At 42.8% G+C, this 18,034-nt stretch overlaps 1 protein-coding gene and 1 long non-coding RNA gene across 56 annotated transcripts in view; both read right to left on the minus strand.

The window, feature by feature from the left end:
* The window catches only part of Kcnma1 (potassium large conductance calcium-activated channel, subfamily M, alpha member 1), a 712,823-nt gene that overhangs the window by 338,390 nt on the left and 356,399 nt on the right, over positions 1 to 18,034 (minus strand). The gene's annotated exons all lie outside the window — the stretch shown is intronic.
* Positions 1 to 18,034, minus strand: part of Gm51422 — a 58,436-nt gene that overhangs the window by 38,996 nt on the left and 1,406 nt on the right. Inside the window, exon 2 of the long non-coding RNA XR_003951126.1 lies at positions 1 to 17,973. This exon is cut by the window's left edge and continues 38,996 nt beyond it. This is a non-coding gene — a long non-coding RNA (predicted gene, 51422). The remainder of the gene's footprint in view (positions 17,974 to 18,034) is intronic.

An 18,034-nucleotide genomic window follows, 5' to 3' on the forward strand; every position in this document is an offset into this window, starting at 1 on the left:
AACCAAGACTCAGGCCTTTGGAGAGAAAGCTGCCAGCTAGTAAACTCCACAACCTAGGAGTCTCTCTTATTTCTTCCCAATTTTCAAGTGAAAGGCTCTCCTGTCCATAATGCTTCCAATGGAAGCATCAATCTCCCAGCAAAGACTAATGAGACAGCCTTCTGAGTATTTTTCTTACCATTACATTTCCCCCAGCCAGAATTCTATCTTATATCAACCCAATATTACCCATGCTCCATACAATCCATGTGCTGACGTATATGGCGCTATTGTTTCAGCACACACAGAGTTGTATAAACACCCCATATTGTAGAATCCTTTCCTCGTCTCAGAAAGAAACTCAAGTACCATTTCACTACCAACCCCTGCTATGCCTGCTAACACCATCCCTGAAGCCGTCAGCCAGAACTAATCTATTCCTGTTTCCATGAAATCCCCTGTCCTTGAGAGTCAGTATCAATGGAGTCTCATATGAGTGACCTTGCCCGACTCTGTCACATCAGTATAATGCTTTCTAGGTTCATTCGTGTTGGGGAATATGTGAAAACTTTATTACTTTTTATAGTAGTGTCATATATCATTGCTTGGATATCTCACATTCTCTCTCTCTCTCTCTCTCTCTCTCTCTCTCTCTCTCTCTCTCTGTCTCACTTTTGTCTCACATTCTCTTAATCCAGTCACCCATTCATGGGTGTTGGTGATACTTCCCACCACATAGTTATTATGAGAAATTACAAACACTTGCTACAAGTTTAGTGCAGACATATGCCTTCAGTGTTCCCAGGTAAAGACTTGGATGGAAAAATTATTTTTGAGGAATGTTCCAGAGCCTTTATGTCATCATAATAGCAACACACATGGATGGCAATCTGTCCGAATCCTTGCGGGTGTTCCTTCTGATCTGTTTTATTGTAGGTGCCCTAGTAAATGTGAAATGGTATCTTGTATTTTTGATTTGCATTTCGTTTATGAGTAAAAGCTGAATGTGGCTGATTGATTTTCCTTCATATGCTTGTTGGTTATGTTTGCATCTCCTTTGGAGAAAGAGCTATTCATTAGCTCTGTCCACTTTAAAATCAGGTTAGTTTTTCATTGCTGAGAAAGAAAAGCTCTTTATGCAGCCCAGTACATTCATCATTAAATACATGTTCTGCAAACATTTTCTCTAGTTCTGGGGGCTGCAGCTTTTTCTTCATAGGATCCCTTGATACACAAAAGCTTTCACTCTTACTGATATATCTATTATGTTGGTGTTGCTTCTGCTTATGGTATTATGTTCAAAGATTCATTGTCAAACCCAATGTAACAAAGGCTCAAACCTGTGTTTTGTTCTGGAAGGGAAATCTCCAGTCTGCTTTGAGTTCACTTTGTTATGGTATAAAGTAAGGGTCTGAGTTTATTTACGCATAGATAGCCAAGTTATCCCAGCACTGTGCATCCACAGGCTGTCCTTTACCCCACCAGAGGATCTTGTTACGTGTTTGGAAAAGGTATCCAACTATAGCAATACGGGTTCATGTCTTGATTCCCAAGTTGATTCCATTAACACTTCCATCTAGAATGATGTTTAGAAGCTGAAAATTGTTTCGTTCATCTGTCTGAAGTCAGAATTCCAACCAGAGCACAAGGAGCCCTACAGTCTCTGGGTTCCTGACCTTGGCCACAGAGCAGCAGTTTGTGGGGTTCATTGAGAGAGTCCTCAAACTTGAATGAGAAAAACCGCACCTTTTTTTTCATTATCCTTCGACCCAAATCTGTAGTATCCCCCTTTACAGAGCAGAGACAACCAATGGAAACTCTAAATGACTTTGATGACAATAGAATCCCACATATCTTTTATGGATAAGACAACTAATGTGACATAACTCTTCAAACACATTAATGCTACTGATGAGATGCACTGGTGTGTTATAAGTGTTGATAGCTATTGGTAAAAAATATCCTCATCAAAAACAAGCACGGTGCATAAGTTTGTTTCTTAGATTCTAATAACTGCATAGTTAGATAATTATTTTCCTTGTAATCCAATGTTTGTATGATACATATTTGTAAGTTAAAAATGCTCTGACAAGGGAACCATAGATTTCATTAGACCTCTAAAGGAATCCTGAACATACACAAAAACACTGAAGAAATCTAGCTTTCCTCATTATCAGTTTTATCTTCTTCATATTTACCATCGATGAAATCATGACATTTATTTATTTGTCGATTGCCTCCCCTCTGATACTAGCACATAAGGGCTGAGAGCTTCAAATAGTGCCTGGCACATAATAGCTATTCAATAAACATTGAGCTACTAAGTTGTGAGTCATTTCTAAACAAGAGCTAAACCACCGGCTTAATGAAAATAAAGATTAATGATACCAAACTACTGATGTGTAAGTCATTGTGAAAATGATTTCATGTTGGTGTCATCATTTTCATCTAGTTTAATAAACACCAGTGTGCCCTGTGCCCAGTAATAAGTACCTAGTATTCTCCATGCCCATGAGTAAGAACCTATGACACCAGGTGCCCAGCAGTAAGTACATTGCATGCAGTAATAAATTATTGTCCATACTGATGGTTGAGAAAACAAAGGGTCAGAGAAGTTGACGCCAACGCAAGATTACTCAGCTAATGAATTACAAAGTGATGGTCTGTGGCCAGTCATCCTGCCTGAGAACCCACATTTCACTATAATAAGACACATCTCAAGGGGGAGAGATGAAATAGGAATGTTAGAGAAAGGGAAGAAAAACTTGCTTATTGCGCAACCAAGAAAGCTAAGATCCCGTGAAGTTAAAAAATGTGTCCTGGAATGCAGAGTTCAGCAGACCTTTCCAACAAAATGTTCTTTCCACTGTCTGGTTTATGGACCATGGCAGAAAACCACCTGAGAGGAAGCACAGTAGAACCAGGTGCTGACAGGTCACTCCACATGAGAGGACTCATGTTTGTGTCACTATTGTCATCCAGTTTAATAAACACCAGTGTGCCCCATACCCACAAGTAACTACCTAGTGCTCCACATGCTCAGTAGTAAGTACCCTGCGGGCAGTAATGAGTTATTATCCATATTGATGGCTGAGGCAACCGAATGTCAGAGGAGTTGACACCAACGCAAGATCACACTGCTAATGAATTGCAAAGTGATGATCTACCTATCTGCATAGAAAAGCTTCGCAAGCACAATGAATACTAATAGACATTAACCACAGCCTGTTCACTCCTTTCCTGGGATCAGCTTGCATCTCTAAATATTAGGACATAGCTTCATCCACGTGAGACATTAAGCATTCATTAGGGTGGGTTCCAATTATCCCTGGTTAGAGGTCAGGTTACAGAGAGACAGCAAGGCCCGATGACAGGCTTAATCTGCTTTTTTATTCCCTAGCTCAAGAGTTATCTGGCTTTGACCTTATCCAGTCTTACAGTACAGAAGTTAAATTGAAGTAGAGAGACAGGTATTATCCTTTAACGCCGTTGAGGGCTACTAGAGAACCATCCATCAGGTCTGCAGAGAAACAAGGCACAGGAAATGTCCTCATCCCTTCTGAGTAGCAGCAAATGGGTTGTTTAGCAAGGAATCCCTGTGACCAGGATACTTCCTGCCTCCAGAGCATACGTTCAGGCTGGCCTCTCCCCATCTCCTGCTCCAGGCTCCCTTTGCGGGTAATCCTGTCTATAGGTATATAAGGTTTAAAGGGCTGGATTAAGCCATGTATGTTTCCAGCCGTGATGGTGCTCACATGAACAAAACCTTGTGGGCACTGAAGTTCAGGAGACTGGGTTCCCCTCTTTTTCTGCTATTTGCATAAGTGGTAGAAGAGGCCAATTGCAGACTTCCCAGGAAAAGTCTATACAGGACTTGCTACATGACTTACTTACATAGATAGGCATAGCTTTTCCTCAAAGGAAGCTCCAACCTTTGCTGTCTACTTCTGGGAGGCATTTTCTAAGCCCTTGGAGTGCCATAACTGACTACAAAGTGCCTTCACCTGCGGTCTTGGGGCAACCAGATGGTCATGAGCTGATTCAGGATGAGGGCTGATCACACTGGAATGTGTAACAGTGCATCTTGGGAAAGCAAGTGGAAACTGAGGTCAGGTAGCCATGGATATAAACACCCAGATTTATACAGTCAAGCCCAGTAGAGCTGAGCTCTCAGGCTGAGCTGGGCTCCCAGACTGCATGTATGGATGGCATGTGATCACATGTGAATAACGAAGGTGCCATGCTCCTGGTGCAGAACCTTCCTAGGCTCTGCCCTGTGCACCTCTTTCCCTTGGCCAAACTGATCTTAGGTATTCCCCTGTAATAAACTGTCACCATGAATACAGTTATTTTTGTGAATTCTGGGGTCCCTTGTAGTGAATTATTAATGCTGAAAGTAGTTTGGGGCATGCCCCCTTGCCCTAACTTACAGTTAAAGTAAAAAGCGGAGAAGAGTCTAAGGATACTAGCCTTACCCCTCCCTGGTTCTGTATTAGATAATCCTACCCAATAGCTTTGGACCCAGTGCTAGCCTGCCTGCCTTCTTCCTCAAAGGTTCCCTAAATTCCTGGAGCTGAGAAGGCATACTCTCTTTTAGACTCCAAACCAACGTTTCTCAGGCTACTTGTTAGCCAATCCCAAGGTCGGAAATGTTTTCCATCACAAATCAGAAAACGGGATCTATGAATCTAACTAACTCCATAACTGAAACAAAGGTACATGAAACCATCCCACACTCTTGGCTGGGCCTGGGTCTTTCCTGGCTCAGTCTCATTTTGTGAAACAGCTGTCTCTTCTGAGATCTGTTCCAGTTGTGAACCACGTATGAGTTGAGATTTGCCATTTCAGAAGCTCAGTACTATCCACTACCCCATAATTGATCACTGTGACCACTTTCTAGTGTATATAGTTCTTGTCTCTTCATGTCTTTCCCTAATGAAACCAAGGAAAAAAATAATTAAGAAAAACAACAACAACAACACACAGCTAATGTCCTGAGCAACCCTTGTTCTTAGTCCTGTGCTGAGAGCGTTCGCATACACCATTATTTCTATCCCTTGTCACTACAGTCACCCCATTTTACAAAGGGAAAATCCTACATCTTGAAAGGGTTAATCTGTCTGTTCAGGGATGCACAACATAAAGCAGAACAGAATTCAGCCAGGAAAGGGCTCAGTCTTGCTGCTAACCTACTAGGCATCTTTTGCTCTAATCTTCACTTCTGCAGGGATCTTCCAGCCTAGCTCTTGGCGCCTCAGTGCAGAGGGGCACTGAGAAACAAATTGGAATGCAAGACACTGTGTCTACCAGTCCAAAGAGGAAGAGTCTGAAAAACCATTCCTACTTCAGAGGAGCCAGGCTCCCTGACCTGCCAGTATATAGCTCTCTCAGGCCTGTCTGTCACGGTTCCATGCACTCCTCCCAGAGGAGTCTTCTTCTTCCAGAACACTGGTCACCCCTGCCTGCTTCCTACTGCCTCTCCTTCCCCACACCAATTAAACTGTCACAGCTGGCTGGCTTGGAGACAGGTGAGGACAGGAAGGAATCTGGAAGAGGCGGGGAATTCGTGGAAGAAGGGGGCCTCTCAGCCCCAGCTGCTCTTCTGCTTCCTGTCAAATTGGTCTGAAGCCTTGTGGATGAACCAACAGGCATCCCCAGTGACTCCCCAAACCTGCCTCTTTCTCTATCAGGGTGGTTAGTAGATACAGCTACATGGAGAAATGGCAGCTGTTTGTATCTGTTTGCATCCAGTGCTGCCTGGGTCTTGGCATAGCACGAGGATCTCAGGTGATATGACCAGCTGCTGGTTGCCCACAAATCACAGCCAAAGGAGGATCTTGTCTTCTAATAATGTAGAAGCTTACAACCAGGAGAGAAGCAGAAAGCAAAGAGATCTTAAACTAGCCCAGCAATATGTACCCTATGGCTCTTCTTGTCTGTGCTGATGAAGGCAGTAGGGAAAGCTGGAAAACCCAAGACATTCCCTTACTTGGTTTTATGGGCCCAGACTCCAATGCATTAGGCTACAAGAGAATGACACCTGGACTTAGTCTGCAGGCAGAAAGGACAGGGGCTGCCAATAGATCTTTGTTCAACCTTTAAGTTCAAAGACTCTGGGACCTCCAGGACCCTTATGGTGGAAGAAACTGCAGTAAACTAGCAATAGAAATAGGCTATGAGAGAGGAAGCCCTCGGCATGGGATCCATGGATGAATGCTAGAGTCCTTGGCCAATAAACATTCCTGTAGCATCCAATTCCCAAAGAAGGGTGTGTTTGACCTGCAAACTGTCATGAGCATTCTACATGAGAAGCTATACACATTGCCTTCTATGCCTCCACTTGCTGCAGTGCTGGCTGCAACTCTCTTGTGACTCCTCCAAGCCTGTGTACGTGCATACACACAGATGCACAGCCTCCTTTCCTACTTCCCCAGTGTTATCCATGCCTGATAACAGATTGTATTTGAAGGCCCCAGCAAGCCATGCTGCTGCCTGGCACGTGTCTCAATTATTGATGTAGCTCTTTACAGAACTTGCTTGATTATTCTTGCCCGTGCTATTATAGAGAGGGCATGGCCCTTAATGCACTCCTGGCTCACTTCTCCCTTCTGCTACAGGAAAAGCACAGGTGGAGACTCCTAATTGCATCTTTTCACCTTTTTCTGCATCCTGTCTCTGCAGTTCCTCGGGATGTCAAGATCAGGTGTATCTCAAAATCTCTGCATCTTCTGGCTTTGGGTGAGGGTGGCTATAGAAAGCATCCACTTATGTCCCATCATGGTGTGGACTCAGGACACAGGACAGAGTGTTATCAGGAAGGGTAAGTTGAATTCCAATAGTAAATGACCCTTCCTACAAGTTGTTCCTGTGTGTGACAACAGGTGAAAGGAAGCTTGGGTATTTTCCATGCAGAAACCAGCCTGATGGGATGGCTGTATGGAAATCAGAAATGGCATAAGATTATCATCTTTTTTTTTCTAGTTCTGAAAATATCTGAGTCCCAGCTTCCATATTCAAAGATTGTTGCTACACTAACCTGAACTACCAATTTTCCATGCAAAATCCAAAGGTTCAGTGATTGAAGCGAAAAGCCTGCACTGGGCACCGTGTCTGGGGAGAAATTTCCCAGACACACTTCCATTGTTTCTGAAGGGACAACAGCTTAAGAATTACCAGGAAACATTAAGTGCAATACTCAGAAAATCATTATTTTTAGGCTGATGAAAACTGTGGTCAGGATTTATGTACACCAATCTGTACTTTCTATGTACTTTGTTAGAAATGAAGCCAACCTTTGTATAATGTGTGCATTTAGCAAAAATAAGGCAGAAAAGTCTCCAGCGATCATTGACACTTACACACTTAATATCATTAAGTCTGTTCTGGTCAAGCTAATCCACTAGCAGAATAGACAGATTTGGGCTTCTCATAAAGAATTTGACAATTGAAGGGGGTTATGCTCATTTCCATTTATGTCCTGGAAAATACTCCCTTGTGACTTAGCAACCATGTTTAAAAAGCCCTTGCAGTCCTTAAACAAACAGAGGAGTATGTTTATGGGGTTCTAAAGACGTTATTTTCAGAGATGACGTAGGGGTTATGATATGTAGCTTTGGGGCTTTACAGTAAGTTTAGCTGATTTATTACTATGGCATACAGTACTTGCTTAGGGAAAATTGGGGATTTAATTAAGCACTGTTTGAAAATGTGCTTTATGAGAAATAATCCCCAGACACATAGAGGCCAAAGTTTCTCCATCTTAAAGGGAGAAAGGACCTTTTGGGGGATGAAGAAGCAAGAGTTAAGAAAGTTTCCTGGCACCCCTGGAGCTGAGCTAATTCAAGAACAGAAAGAGAGAGTTTAGAGTAGAGGCTGAAAACAAGATCTGGCCTGCAGACGTGTTTTGCTTGGCTTGCTGGGCACTGGGAGAGTTGTATGGCCAGTATTTTTAAATTGGAGATTCAATTTGTAAGGCCAGTTTTCTCCCTTCCCTTTGAAGCATCACAAGATCTGATCACATGAGTCTATTTTTCTGCATGGGAACAATTAGCAGCAATTGAGTCTACTTTAGGAGACACCCAAGACCCCCCAGCACCTCATATTCCTCATCAGATCTACCCCATCCATTTCTAAGAGCTCCTAATAATGGTATATATAAACTTGAAAACTCATGAAATCTCATGAAAGCTTTTCATTATTGCATAGACTTCTGCTAGCTAATCTCAATTGTCAACTTGATGAGGTCTGGAATCACCTCTGGGCCTGGAGTCAAGTATTATGCAAATGAGGTTAACTGAACTAGGAAAAGCCCACTGTGTCTGGGACCATTCCTTTGGTTGGGCATCTAGACTATAACATTCGGGAAGATGATGGGCACTTGCATTCACAGCCCTCTGCTTCTTGATTGTGGATATGACGTGACCAACTGCTACAAGCTCCTCACATGACTTCCCTGTCATGATTGACTGTACCCTGGACTTGTGAGTGGAAATCCACCTGTTTTCCCTTGAGTCACTTTTTTTTCAGGGTACTTTACTGAAACAGGGAAAGACATGAAGTCACCTCCTAATCCACGAAGACTCCTTTTCATATACAGAGATTGAAAAGGACAGGCTGGAAATGGAATACTTGCTTTATCATATTTGTAATAACTACGACATTGGGATGAGTATGCCGTATGACACCTGTATTTGAGATTGCTTGTTTAACCATGGAAACATCTAGAATGGTAGAAAGGACAGGGTGGAGAAAACACAGCCCACTTTTCTATCAGACATGGCAGGCTCATATGTCTAAAGACCTAAAGCACATCTTAATATTCATTCCCTTAATGTTAGGTTGAAGAAATAAATGACAAATCGTAAGCAGTTATAATACTGATAATTAATGCAGATCAGATTGGTTACCCTTGACTCATATAAAGGTAATGGTAAATGTGATTTTTAATATTCTTTACGAAAAAGAAGAATCTGAAAGACAAGAGCACCTGGAGCCCAGGAGAATCACCAGGAGATGTTGGACAACTACTAAGACAAATGCCATGGCTTGAATGTGGGGGGGTCAAAAGACAACTTATGGGAGTTGATTCTCTCTTTGAAACATTTATATCCTGGGAATCAAATTCAGTTCATCAAGCTTAGTGGCAAGCATCTTTACCTGCTAAGCCACCTCACCAGCCCTATTCTGATTTTTGAAAGAGGTTCATGTAGCCTAGAATGGTCTGGAACTTACTATGTTGATGAAGCTGGTCATGAACTTCTGCTCACTATGTTGATGAAGCTGGTCATGAACTTCTGCTCGTCTTGTCTCTACCTTCCAAGGACTGGGCTCACAGTCACACACCACCATTGCCTGGCTAAAGCCAATCACTGCTCTTAGAAGGGTGATTTCAAGACAGGGTTTTGCTTCATTTACTGAAAATAAAAATCATGAGACCAATGTGCAGATCATAGTAAGAGTCCCCTCAGGAATTTTTGGAGGATTTCTCTCTCAATTGGAAATATCCCCGAGAGCCAAACATTCCATTGTAAGGGGATGTCTTTCAGCTTATCAGCCTCCAGCATTTAGCGCCAGTGGAATGGCAATTAGAATATATTGCCTTATGAAATCTCTTTATTAGTCTGTTTGGTCCCTTTGAAGTTTGGACTACCTCTTACAAAATATATACAATTTAAACATCATGATGAGAAAAATCTGGACTTAGCCATGCTATTCAGTATTTTCCACTATCAAACATGGTTGACATTCAATAGGTTAATTGATTGATATGTTTAAATTCATATGTGTATAGAGTCTATCCTGTCTGGTACTGTGATGAGGTTGGGGCCAATGCCCCTATTGCTATATCCTACTCTATTGGAATTATACACTACTACCCTTAATATGTATACAAGCACATGTTCACATACACACACACACACACACACACACACACACACATACATGTACACATATACACAAAGCCTCCAACCTCCCAAATTTTTTGAAAAATGACATATGCATCAAAAAATCCCAAGGGCATTCTTACTGCAAAGGATTCTATTTTTATATCACAGATGACTCATCATTGGTCAGGGTCTTTCCAAAGTGACAATCTTTCAAGTTGTCAGGACAGAGGACAAGGGGTAAGAGACAAGAGAGAGGTCGCATGTCCTGCAGCTCATAAATCCCAAGAGGAAGCTGTAACATCTGCTGCCACCTAGTGCCACCCTGGCTAGCTATGTTGTCATGAGCACTGCCCTTCTGTTTGGTTTGCAGCATTCTGAGCCAGTTTGCCTCCAACTGGATCCCACGCTGGCTTTCAGCAATTATTGAATGCATTTTTGCTGTGATTTGGGGACAGTAATAGGGTAAGATGTGACTGGGGAGAAAACCCAGAAGCCTGTGCCATAAACTCAAAGTGAACCACAGAACACCTGGGGATCTAACAGGGAATGCATTCTTTCACTTGCTCTCAAACAAAACAATCACTTAAAGGGTTGTCAAAGTGCTAAGAGAGTGCTGGGTCATCCAAAACATTCCTTCTAAATCCTGGAAAATGGTGAGGCGGTCAGAAAGTGCCCACTCTAATTCTGAAGGGTCGGGGAATGTGGATTTATAGGCATAGTTAGAAGATAGTATTTTCACAGGGAAAGCAAATGAGCCATTGGGCTCAGTGTTCTCAAAAGTAATGCCTAACAAATGCCAAGAAGTGAAGCCAATGACCCAGCCTTGTCAACTTTCCACAATACAGCTGCATGCTGACGTCTCCAACTCTGAAGTGAGGGTGGGGGGTGGGCAGGGGAAAGAAGAAAAGAAAGAAAGACATATGGACAGATTGGAGTAGACAGGGGAGAAAGGAAAGAAGGAAGGGAGGGAGGAAGGGAGGGAGGAAGGGAGGAAGGGGGGGAGGGAGGGAGGGAGGGAGGGAGGGAGGGAGGGAGGGAGGGAGGGAGGAAGTTAGTTCAACAGAGGAAGGGAGGAAAGAAAGAGGGAGGGAGGGAAGGAAAGGAGAGGGAGATAGAATGGAGGAAGGGAGAGAAGAAAGAAAAGGAGACAGAGCAAGACAGAGAGAGAGGATCAAAGAGTTTAAGGCCTCTTGCCAGTGAAGACAAAGCTAACTGGCCCCAAAGTCCTTCTGTCTGAGTTTAATCTTTTCCACCGCTCCACCTGGGATTATATCTACTTTCTCCTGGCATGAAAGTCTATAGTTCAATGAAGACCTAAGAGTCTTGAATTGGCACCAAAAGTCAATGTGCTTTTTTTTTTTTTTTTTTTTTAGTAGACAGTAAATCACAAGACATCTTTGCTCATGGCTTAAATTTGGTAAAAACGACACAAAAGATCAAGAGGAAGGGCTTTATCTCAAAGGGCTTTATTTTTTGACTATAGTACTTTCCTTTGGTGACTTTTAGCAGGTGACTTTTAACCTCTAGTCATGTCTAAAAGGTAGAAGAAGAAACTCTGAGAGACAAATGAATTCAACCTAATGTCATACAACCAAAGAACAGACCTTGTCCTTTACATCTACCTATGGAGAAGTAAAAGACATAGAAAGAAGTCATCTCTGCCCCTTATACCTTCGCCACCTATATTTTCTGCCAGGTTTACCTGCAATTAAGGGAGAATATGCTCAGGCACAGAGATTAGTGGTACCAAGGGATTTTTAAGATGTGACAACATATTTCCTTGTATTCAAGGAAATTGGTTCAAGGGGTCCCTATGAATACCCAAATCCACGTACCTTCAAGTTGCTTATCTGAAACGACACATTTGCATATAACTTAGATATATCCTTCCTTATACGTTACATTCTCTAGATTATAAATAATATTTAATACAATGTCAATGTTGTACTAGTAGCAACTGTTGTGCAGAGAGTAATGAAAACAAAATATATCTATGTATGAGCTGTAAAACTGGGATCTTCTTAGACAATATTTTCAATCCACAGTTGGTTGACTCCTCAGATATAGAAGAGAACTCTATTCCCAAGTTGTCTTTGCTATCAAACCTGAAAGGTCTATCTCATTCACTCCTCTCACTCCCAGTAGAGTCCCCTATAGTTTCTAATAAGCTGCCTGAGGAACATTCACACTCTTTAACACTTGAAGATGCCATCTTATCATGGTACCTATGGGACCACTTGCACAGTGAGGGATGAGTGAGGACAGAGACTGTCTTAGTGCTATGGAAGGTTGAGGAGGAACACTTGAGAAAAAATAAAGTCAATCTAGTGTTATATAACCAAAGAAGAGACCCTGTGGCCTAAATCCATCCACATGGAAGCAGACAGGTAAAGAATGTGCCTCCTTTATCCCTCTGTATCATTTCTACCTGTCTTTGCTACCAAGTTTATCCCTACTAATGAGAGAATGGCAACATGAAAAACTAGATGATGCAGAAAGACTGGGTCAACGCTCCTTACACATCACAGAATTCAAAGGTGCCATGAGAGGCTAGATTCTGAAAGGAAAAGAAGGCTCCCGTTGGGAGCTATTTATGGCATCTACCCTGAAGGCAGCCCGTCTCCATCCCTCAGTGGCTCAGCTCCTCTACCATCTGACACTCTATTCTTTCAACAGCTGCTGGCTCTCCTGTTGTGTTCCCCCACACAGATGTGCAGTGCTGTTCTGAACACCCTGCCCTTGAACTTTCCCTACCCATAATTTTCCAAACCAAAGCCTGGCAATAAAAATGTCACTGAGGGATGGTGAAAATTGTGGTGGGGAGTATCTTTAAAAGAGGAGAAGAAAGAGATGCTTTGCACGCACCGTGATTTGTGTTGACTTCTTCAACAAAGGTTAAGTGCATGCCGTGCCTTCTCAAATAGAGCAAGAAGGTGGGGTGCTGGAGCTAATTATTCAGAGCACTACCTACAATGACCCTGATCCATTAAAGGAAGTTAACAGCTAAGATATGCCCAGGCGCTTTCTCCCAATGCCCTGGCTGCCCAGCTGCTCATGCTGCAAGGCTACATAATGGTGAAAGGGAAAGCTACCACTGATCACAAGGGAACCCTGATGTATGCTGTCTCCACATCCCTGCCAAGTGGTTGGCCAAGCAGTTGGGCACATTGGAGGCACCAAGTCAACATCTGTGCATGGTGACTTAGAACAAAAGTAATGAAAGAAAGAGGCTAGTTTGTTTTTTTTTCTTTTCAATCATTTTTTAATACCTTCCAACAAACCGTTTTTGGGCCCACTTTTCCTATACTCTGTTGTTTTAATAATATTTGTGAATTTTACACAATATAATGCAAAACTATAAAAGATTAAGCCTTGCAACTCTCTAAAGGATAAAAGAATGCATTCAATTAAAGGGAAAAGGCATCTCTCCTACCTGCTTCTGTGTGCAGAGCAGAGCAGGTAGGGATGGGTGGGGAGACTCCTTCCTTAGAAAGAATCCGCTGGGTATGAGGACTCTCGAGAAACAACCATCAACTTCCCTGTGATCCACAGCAGATGCAGGGGACAGGATGGTGATGGGGCTCTCCCAAGAGCTATCTATTGTACACTTGGCTCTCAGGATGAGAATGGGGGAAAGAGAAGACAAAGGGAAGAAGGCAGAGGACTTGACAGGACAAAGCAGCACCAAGCTCTTTCTAGAACTTCTCCAGTCTAGAAGTTTATTCCTTGACATTTACAAGTGACAGCGGGGACTGGGGGAGCTGGTGGCACATTAGAGTGAGATTCTGGCTTCAGGACTTGTTAGCTATATGGTTTGAAGCAAATTTTAGGGTTCCAGACTTCTAGTCAGTAAAGTGGGAATTATAAATCTCCAGCTAGGGATTAGAAGAAGCCATTAATACTTTCTGTAATGTGCTGAGCATTCTAATTCACATGCAGCCCAACAATGGGGACACAAATTTCCTCTAGCCTTTTGTTATTATTCAAATTTGTGTGGATGTGTCTGTGGTTACATGCATGTGTCTGACTGTGTGGGTGTATGTACTCAGATGTGTAGCGGCTAGAGGTTGAAAATCAAGTATGTTCCTCAATTGTTTCCCACTTTCCTCTCTGAGACATTAGTCTTTAACCTGGTGTTCAAAGAGGTGGCTAGGATGCTAGGGACCCACCTGTCTCACCTACCACCTAGCACTGGGACTGTAGACACACAGTTCTTTTGCATTGCTGCTCACCTCAGGGCCTCGTGCTTTTATGGCAAGCATTTTGCTGACTGAGCCATCTTCTAATCCCCTGATTTTTTACTTTAGAAAGAAAATTTATCGGATGAAAGCAGAGATATCAGATAAGATATGAAGAGTAGTGGAAGGTAAAACTGTGAAATAATAACAGATTGGGCTAAGGCTCTGGATTTCTGAATTATAATAACAGAGTCACTTGTGTTTCCAGAGGCTATGGAAACAATCTGGTCAGTTTCTACTGCAAATTTATGTACAATTATCTGCAACTATGTTTAACCATAAGCACTGTCACTACCTGGAAAATATTTAAGGTTTTCACATTGAAGCTGTGAAAGTGAATAAATGAATGAATGAGTGAATGAATGAATATAAAATGAACAAATAAATGAAATTTATGAGGACTGAGAAGTGGTCATTCCCCTGGCGGTGGAGCACTTGGACAGGAAGTGCTACAAAATTTGTGCTATGGTTTCCTCGACCATCCAAATGCCCTACTCACTCAGGCGGCAAGCCTTAAACAAGAATCCAAGAGCAAAAGCTGGAAAAGCCAGAGAAGGCAGCCCCAACTGTGCACCAGGCATTTGGGTGCAGATAGAGTCATTAAGGAAGATTTTTAACAATGCATAACCTTTCTGCTTTCCTCTGCTAACAGCAGGTGGTATGCCTTTCAGAATGGAGGCTGCTTTGAAGTTGCCAGTGAGCAGGACCTGACCTTCATTTCCAGTATATGCAGCATTAAATATTCATAATCCACGTAACTGAAGCATAAGAAGGAGCAGCATTTAAGCATGAATCAAAGGAATAAATATCTCCCCACGTGTGAGTCATCCTTTCCCAGAATACCACTGGAAAAATGCAGATGCACGGAGCTTTGAGAGCGGCTGTCTCTCCAACTTTCTTTTAAATTATAGAAGGAAGCAGCAGGGACTGCTGCCTTGTGCCATCCATGCGTCCTGACCCCCATGCTGACACTATAAGGTCTTTTCACCCCTTATATATTCAGAATTTGGTCTGGTATCGAGGAGAGAGGAGGAGCAAGCAACAGTGACATTGACATTCATAGGACCTTGAAGGGCACATTTGACTTGGTTGCGCAATTTTAAAAACTATTTAGTGTGTGTGTGTGTGTGTGTGTGTGTGTGCATATGTTTGTGTGTGTCATATGTGTGTGTATGGAAACATATATGCCACAGTACAGGTGTGGGGGTTGGAAGAAAACTTTCAGGAGCATGTTCTCACCTCGCAGCATGCTGAGGCAGAGTTTCCCTTGTTTCTCGTGTTTTGACCAACTGGCCCATGTGCTATTAGAGGATTCTCCTGTCTCTGCCTCCCGTCTCACCACAGGAATGCCAGTTTTAAAGAAGCACATCACCACTCCTGCCTTTTAAAATGTGGGTTCCAGAGATTAAGTTCCACTTGTTAGGCTTATGTAGTAGATGCTTCTACCTGCTGAGACCCTGCTTATACATTTTTTTTAAAAAAGTCTTTGTGTTATAAAAATCAGGGTGCATAGGAGAAGGAGTACCTGCAGAGTCAGGGTCAGAATTAGGAGGTGGGGAATTTGCAGAACATGGACCTTTGAAAGGATAAGATTACTTGTCTCCGGAAGGCACTGACATTAAAGACATCTCAACCAAGTCCTGCTATAATGTCCTCCTTTGTTTGAATCTTCCTAGCATCTTTCACTGGAATGATGGTGCTCCATTTGAACCCTTTTTAATCTGATTCTCTTTATCTGTAGGCTCCAGGACAAGCTGTCTCATACAGATGGTGATCACTGCAGATGATCCAAATGACTCTTCGCATAGAGACCACATAAGGAAAATAAAGACCCAAAGGAGTCAAACACCTCATTGAGAAAGATCCACTAGGGGATCTATCTATCTTGGATTAAGAACTGAAAAGCAAAGATGTGTGAGATTACCGTAGTTGAGTAAAATTTGAAAGGTAAGGTACATCACCAATTATAATTACACCTGCCACTCACAAAGTTAACCTGAACTTTACTGCCTTTCTGTTGGCTCATTGAGATAGAATGAGCATCTACTCTGCTTGTCTGTGTGCACAGTCTAAATCGGCCTCTCTGACATCAGCTAGCTGAGTTAACCACAGGGACCTGTTTCATATGCCCATCTGCACCCTTTGTAGCTTGCTCTCTCTCTCTCTCTCTCTCTCTCTCTCTCTCTCTCTCTCTCTCTCTCTCTCTCTCTCTCTCCCTCTCTCCCTCTCTCCCTCTCTCCCTCTCTCCCTCTCTCTTTCTCATATATGCATGTGTGATATATGTGCAAGCAGAGATCAAGAGAGACGACCAGGTGCCCTGCTTTCTTACCCTCTGACTTATTCCTTTAAGGCGGAGTCTCTTACTAAGCCCACAGCTAAGATGGCTGCCAAGCAAGCCAGTGGTCTTCCTGTCTCCATCCCCCCAAAGCTCTGGAGTCATAGACCATGCCCAGCTTTTCAGAAACCCCTTAGTGATTTGAGCTCGGATCCTCATAAGCATAAGTAGATGTTCTTACCCACCAGGTCATATCCCCAAACCCTCTTTGCACTGCCTAAAGGGCCACATGTGGAAAGCCTTGCATCTTGAGCTTCTCTAACTATGAGACTTCCAATCTACCAAGTAGGTAAAGACAGCGCTGGTTAAATATAATAAGAGAACAATTTTGCAAACCGTGTCAGTCTGGCAAGGGTCACTCCAATTTATTTGCAGAGGGTTAACACTAAAGCAAATTCATCTCAGAATACCAGGTATTTTTGACAGGGCAATGACTTGGTATAATTTTTAAGAGGAATTTAATTTGCTCTCCAAGATGGCCAGCCAAGTCATGTCTATTAAGAGACAGAGGTAGTTTTGAATGAAAAAGGTAGACTTCAAGAATTTGCCTTATACTTTCTCACCCTAGTTCCATGTGTAGTTTATATATAGAGTTTCATCTCATTTCATTCACTAAGCTTGATTGCAGTTTGATTAGGGGATTGTCTTTGGTGTTCTGACTATGACCTTCTAGATTTATCATAAAGGCAACAACATTGTAAATTTTACTTTAGTTCATCTCTATAAACTGAGCATATTTGCTCAACCTGGATGGGAAGGTGAAGGATTCTCAGTATAGGCTTCTCACTAGCTTTTCCACAAATCAGAGTGTTAGGGTGTGGTCTCAGAGAGAGACCAAGAAGCAGCAATGAAAAGTAGAGTTATGTACGTAGCCACAGGTGTTCTGCTAAACCAAGTCTGTTACAAAAAAGACCCACACAGTCTGCATAGTTTAGGTGGAGAGAACGGCTGAATCCATGCTAAGGCTTGGTCAGCCCCCATAAAGAATGAGGAATCTCCAAGAGTACTGGCATTTCTGGCTTGGGAAACTGAAAACCAGAACTGAAGATCAGCCTTGGTACAGACTTCTTGGATGAGCCTAAAAGATCCAGAATCACTGAGGGTTTCAAGTCTCATCTTCACAAAGACTGAGCAATTTCAGGACTAACCCCAAAGGGCTGGAGGAGGCTGGGGAGGCACCGGTGAAGAGTGTCAACCTAGGTGAACAACCTAGGAACAACCTAGGATGCTCTGCCATCCTCCCCCAAGGAAGACCAGACTCTACACAGCCAAAAATTGACTCGTAGTTGACACAATTTTAAAAAAAGACACCATCCAAATCCATCTGCCAGAAATAGTTTATTACCATGACATACATGGGGTCAGAAAGGGAGACAAAGGAAATGGAGGCACAGTCTAGATCTCTGTCCCTTTAGCAGACCGCCACACTCACCTTCACATAAGTGTGTACTCTCTGGGGGCACACAGACTACATATCCGAAACTCTTTCCTAAGCCCCAGCACAGGCGTTGGCAGGGTGTGTACCCCATGACCCCTGGAGAGAGATTGGAGAAAGATGACCAAGTGCTTGAGAGTGCCAGTTCATTTCAAATGTG

Source organism: Mus musculus, chromosome 14 (genome assembly GCF_000001635.26).
Source record: "Mus musculus strain C57BL/6J chromosome 14, GRCm38.p6 C57BL/6J".
NCBI lineage: Eukaryota > Metazoa > Chordata > Mammalia > Rodentia > Muridae > Mus > Mus musculus.